This window comes from Tachypleus tridentatus, chromosome 6 (assembly GCF_004210375.1).
Source record: "Tachypleus tridentatus isolate NWPU-2018 chromosome 6, ASM421037v1, whole genome shotgun sequence".
Taxonomy (NCBI): domain Eukaryota; kingdom Metazoa; phylum Arthropoda; class Merostomata; order Xiphosura; family Limulidae; genus Tachypleus; species Tachypleus tridentatus.
Genome location: NC_134830.1, coordinates 156303282 through 156309802, shown reverse-complemented (window position 1 = coordinate 156309802; position 6521 = coordinate 156303282). Strand labels below are relative to the sequence as shown.

The 6521-nt window shown below is 29.9% G+C and overlaps 1 protein-coding gene across 1 annotated transcript in view; it reads left to right on the top strand.

Moving 5' to 3' along the window:
• LOC143254190 (uncharacterized) overlaps positions 1–6521 on the top strand; it is a gene marked incomplete in the record, with an annotated part of 711062 nt that overhangs the window by 442619 nt on the left and 261922 nt on the right.

Below are 6521 nucleotides of genomic sequence, written 5' to 3'. Positions count from 1 at the left end.
TAACATAATGTTTGAAATCATTTATAAGAACTACCAGGAATGTTGGAAAAATGATATATTCGATTAGTTTAAATATGAATTACATAAAATTATTCATCCTTAGTCTGAATTGTTCAGCTTAACTTGCATTGATAAATGTAATTACAAATCATCGATTAATTTAGTGAATATAGTCAATATAAACATTATTTGACTGATGTTGTAACAAATATTATTGAAGGAGCTTGTCAGAAAATAAAAAATAATTCTTCCTGTTTGTTGTTTTATACGACGAGAACATTTGTCACAGTGTTATTTTACTGGAAATTCTGTTATACTGAATTTGAATAAAAATTTATATTTCATTTATATTTATATTTCGTTCCGAAATCAAAACGCTGTTTTAATATCCTGTAAACCTTATAACAAATCTTCTATCTCAACAAGATATCGTTCAGCCAGGGTCTTGTAGTTCTTAATTAATCCTTCTTGTAAGATCTTTAACGAATATAAGATCGCTGTTCTCTTATTTGTAATATGAAATAACGTTACACTTTCCGAGCCATTGTCATCACACCAACAGGACTACTGACGTAAAAAGATTTCTCGAACAATATTAGTACTTCTCCAATTCAAACTATTCATCGAACATTCTGTGGAAACGGTTTATTTTCAAAATTATCCACTTATCTCCTGATAATACAAAAGCTTCGTGTTTAATACAAATCATATCATTTTTAATTTTTAACGGTTCAATTCTCACGTTCTCTGCCGCCATATTTCCTATCATCCATAGAATAATGATAGTATTAAAACTGCAGAATGTCTACTACTAAAACATATAAAGATAAGTGTCTTATAATCACACACACATATATATAACATGTACAACAATGTTTATACACAGCCTATATTGTCTAGTTAATTCTAATTTCGACTTCGCTTTTAGCTTAACATATTGTGAAAAGCTTTTCTTCACTGGAGCTAATATTAACTCTACAGAAATCATTTTTCGGTCCACGTACAACTACTTGTTGATGAAAATTTCACTCGTCTTTTTGTAGGGGTAAGGATTACTTCTGCTTATGGTGGTACAGGACCGCGAGATGTAATGTTATATTCATGTATAAAAGTATCAGCCAGCGTTGTTCAAGATGTTTTTACACGCTGTTCTTGTGTATAGGGAAATTGATGTCACTAGATACGCTACACGAAGGGTCATCTATGTCAACACTTCCATCACCTAATATGGTATTAACGTCATTTAACTTTTACGTTTCTATCTCGGCTTCACTTATCTCTTCATCATCATAATATAAATCTAGATATTCCAATCATAAGATTCGACTTTAATATTTTCTTTTTTGTTAGTCACATGGTTTTCATTAGTCATACATTCGTACTGATAGGGTTTCATTTTCTTCAGATTCTTTAATCCATTAACACGTACCAACTGTTTTCTTCTCACATTATCATCATTTTTCTAATAAATGAATCAGCTCCTGCCAAGTTTTCTGAACTTCCTCACATGTTTCAGAGATCATATCCAACAAATTACTGTTGATTATTTCTTCTAACAGAGTAACAGTTGGATGAAAAGCAGTTGTTTTAATATGTGTGATTAAATGTATCTCATTGGAGTCATTGGAAAAATGACTGTTTCCAAGTCATTCATACCTGTTTCAATACAATTTTTCTTATTCACCTAAGAACTGAAAAAATGTAATTTTTTAACTTGTAAAACAAGTCATTATTTCTGTCTGTCAGTACGTACTGAAGTACACCCTGTCTACCCAATTATTTATTTACAAATGCCTCAGACATCGTTTCCGGTTTTTGATGAGGCATTTTATCTGGATATCTAATAATAAAATATTTATTGTCTGAGTAGGAAGCAGATAATGGACCTAAAATATTCATAGCTACTATCTATAATGGTGTAGTTTATAAAATTTATATTTCACTAAAAATATCTCATTATGATATTTTTTAGTTAAATTCAGATAAATTTTGGTTTAATTATCTGGCATTATTCTACGTGGAGAACTGCAACTTCTCATGATGAAATGATACCATGCAACAAATACAACTATTTATCTTCGGTGAGTTATGTTGCAGTTTAACAGATAATTAAGTTATAGCATAAACTGTAGAACACTTCCCACTGTCCTCATGTTCATTAGATTGCGATAAGTCGTTTATATCAGCTGTAAGTTAGTTGGCTATGTTTAAAGTATTCTTGAAGTTTACGTATTTAGATAAAGGAGTGATATGACGCAATGATTCTTAAGGCCATAGCTGTGAGTAACGAAAATGGGATGTAACTTTTTATCATTGGTTTTACTAAAAGAAATGTTGTGCTCTATATTTAGCTTTTTTATCAGATGTATTTGCAAGTCCGACATCATAAAAATAATGTTTATGGTGTTTATATCGTCAGTTCGTCCAAAAGTAAATTAAAGAGTCATACGTTTCTCTTCAATGCAATCTGAATTATTTTATGTGGAAAATTTAATTTGTTTTTATTTTATCAATTTATTATTATTTATTTTTCTATCATAATAAAACTTTCCTTTTGTGTTTAGGTTAGATACAGTTACGTTATGTTATGTGAGTTTAGTTTAGGCTACTTTTAATTGAGAGAAACTTATTTTATAACAACTTTTTTCCTGTTGGTATATCATGTGTGATTGACAACTCGAGTTCTCATAAAACAATAATTTTTATGCACGTTATAGTTTCAATTAACAGCTGTTTCAGGTAATATAAACATACCTGGAATCATTGCAAATGTTTAATACACCTTACAATCTTGTTTCCAAGTCATTCATACCTGTTTCATAAAGTTTGTTCTGTTGTTCTTTAAAGATTAGTTTCACTAACTTATTGATTATAATGTCTGTAATATATGTAATTTATAATATTTATAATGTATGTTGTATCAAATGGTTTACGATAATAGTATTCCGCAATCTGTGTTTATCGTATATGAACCGGTCTGAAAAGAAACCGTTGTCAACAATTGATATTTCTTGTTTACAGTGTGGTGTAAATGCTATTATTATAAACTCTTCTACCTATTGAAAATATCGAAAAACTATATGAAAAATATAAAGGTTAACAAAGTAACAAGTTTAACACTAATGTCTCATGTAATTAATGAATGTGTGTTATAATGTTTATCAATTTTTCATTTTGTACAAGAATTATTAGCTTGATATCTTGGTTTGGAAATTACAAAGATATTATGTGATATTTTTTGGGCCCGGCATGGCCAGGTGGTTAAGTAACTCGACTCGCAATCACAAACGCTCGTGTATATAATGTACACGAGAACCTTTCATTTTACATTGTGCACAGGACCGGCATAACCAGGTGGGTTAAGGCTTTCGACTCGTAATCCGAGGGTCGCGGGTAAGAATCCCTGTCATACTATAACATGTTCGCCTTTACAGCCGTGGGGGCGTCATAAAAGAGTAAATCAAGAGTTGGCAGTGGTTGGTGATAACTAGCTGCCTTCCACTATTCTTACATTGCAATATTAGGGACAAATAGCGCAAATAGCCCTCGAGTTGTTTCCGCAAAATTAAAAACAAACAAACATATTTCCTCGTTTTTCTCTATGTTCAGCAGCTGTTGTTAAATGTGTAACAGTTAACTCAAAAGCCATGGGCATTCTTTGTTATAACTCAGTCTTGTAATCATAATCCACTGCAAGATTAAATATTTTACACTATAATTAACATAGGCAGCATTACATCTCTACCATGTAGTTGAAAAAACGGACTTTCCAAAGTAGATTCATTTTGAGCACTTTGTAATAAATGAACCAGCTCTTCCCAAGTTTTATTATCTTTCTCACAGCATTGAAACTTCGTATCCAACAAAGTTCTTTTGAATATTTCTACTAATACGATCGGAGCTGAACGAAAAGCAGTTGTTTTAGTTTTGTTTTTGTTTTGGTTTTTTGGTATATAACAACTGTGAAATTTCTTTTATTATCTTTCTATATCTAACAGTACATTCTGGAGTACAACGTGTCTACAATGTTCTGTACATATGCTTTAGCAATCGTTTTCACTTTTTTATCAGGAACACAAGTTATTTATTAACTCATCTTTATTTTGTTTAGTAATCACATGTTTTAATCCAAAATTACTTCTAATTCATTCTCATTTTCAGTTTTATTTTCTATTACTTTTTTAATAGATTATTCTTTTCAGTTTCAGTGCCTCTTACTTTTATGTTATATGGAGTACTCACATTTGAATATTTTCTACCTGTTATATGAATTATTTCAAAATCATAATCTTGGAGTAAGAATGACCAACATGGCTAACATAGAGGAAAAGTTCATTAATGTCATTTGTAATCTTAATGGTACATGACATGTAATGATAGGAAATTTCCTACCATACAGATAACAACAAAAAGTTTTCATTCAATACATTACGGCTAAACATACTTGTTCTGAGACCGTGTAATTTCCTTCAGCTTTTCATGACTGTCTACTGTAATAAGTTAAAGGATGTTCTTTTTTGTTTTCATTTAATTATGGCAACACTGCGTTTATAGAATAACCTGAAATATCTATGTTTAAGATAATTTTTTTACTAATGTCTGAGTAACTTAAAATGATAGATTTTAATACAAAGGTCTCCTAATTTCACGAAAGCTTTTTGTCTTTTATCTGTCCAAATAACATCTGTTAAATTCTTAATTAGCTCAGTTAGAGGTTTGTCAAGAACTAAAAATCTGGTATAAACTTACGAAAAAATCCTAGAAATGCACGAATATCTAATTTTTTAGTGTTAGATTTTACACCGTCTGAAGTTCTAAATGATCTAGATATTCTATTTCTTGTATCAACAAGTGACATGTGATTGGTTTCATCGTTGAAGTTCCTTCTCGTAATCTATCAAATACACATTTTAATATTCGTATATGTTCTTCTGTTGTCGCAGCGAACGCTATAACATCATTTAAGTAACAGAAATTTCTGAATGTTGTAGATGTAATAATACAACATACATTAATATCTTCAACGTTGAAGAATCATTACATGAACCAAAGTACATTTTGTTTAAGTGATATTTACCTCAAGGTAAAACAAAAGCAGTTATAACTTTATCTTTTATTTATACTTGCCAGTATCCTCATTACATTCAACAGATGAAATGTATTTACTATTACAGAACCTATGTGAAGAATCCTGTATATTACGTAAGAGATAAATGTCTTCAACTGTAACAACAATCTCCTTTTTTAAATTCTACTAAGAACTTTAATTTTCCGTCCTTTTTAGGACCTTATGCAACCGAGGATACATAATGACTGATACTGTCCTTTATTACTGCTTATTCAAACATATGTTTCACATTTGTTTATTTCTGGCATTTTATGAGGATTTTGTAATATAGGTTTATTTTCAGTTAACACTATTATCTGATTAATTTTATTTCTAACGAACCAGGTTCACTTTTCCTACAAATATATTCTAGTAATCTTATCACACTTTCTCTATGTTTTTTTTCATATTTCCCAAAAAATAAATCATAATTTTTTTCACTCTGTCGTATTTGGTGTTTACTATTCCTCACACGATGCTGTACTACTGCAGCTAATGTTTCTCTTGTCTACTACTACGTGGTTAGGAAAAACTGTTTTGTTTTTTTTCGTATAAACATTCAATGGTTTATTACAACAATATTACTATATTAATTAATACCAATGCTTTAGGCTACAATCTATGAACATGGTGAGCGGGAGTTGTACATTGATTTTTCCATATGAAGTCTAAAAGGTGTTTTACATAAATTTAACATATTTTTCTGGTCCTACTGCGTATTCGATACTTTTGAAAATATCGTAGAGTTGTCATTCAAGTTATAAAAAGTTTTCATGTTTTTGTGTGAAGAGGATGGCAAATCTCGTGATCAACACTGGATGAAGAAACAAGGGCTACAAACAGTTAGCCTGATTCCAAGTTCATACATGAAAGTCGAACTGCAAAATGTCTTTTGAAAATAAAAGTCGCGTTTTATTTCCAAAATGTCTAGATCAGTGATAATATATATTCATTAGTTATTAATTTTCGTCTCTTTCCTTCTGTTTCTTTATATTTTTGAAGGAACATAATAATTAAAAATGTGAATTTGATGAGAGAAATAATAAATTATTCTAACTAAGAGTTTGTTTTCTTCCTAAGTTGTAAACAATTTCAACACGATAGAAAAAAAAATCATAATTGAAGTCTTCGTATATGAATTATAGAAAATTTCATTTTCAAACTAAAATAACTTGTATGTAACTAAAGTAATCAGATTTATGTCGTATTGCAAAATATCTTACGAACAAAAAGTATTCAAAATTGCATATGCAGTGATATTATTGGGCCGCCCACTCATGTGACATTAACAGATTAATTTTAATACTAAAATAGCCAATCCTCACAATACGTTTATGGGATATGATGTATGATTGGCGACTGAAGAAGCTTTCTTTCATAATACAATTTTTTACTATATACTGTGACATCTAAC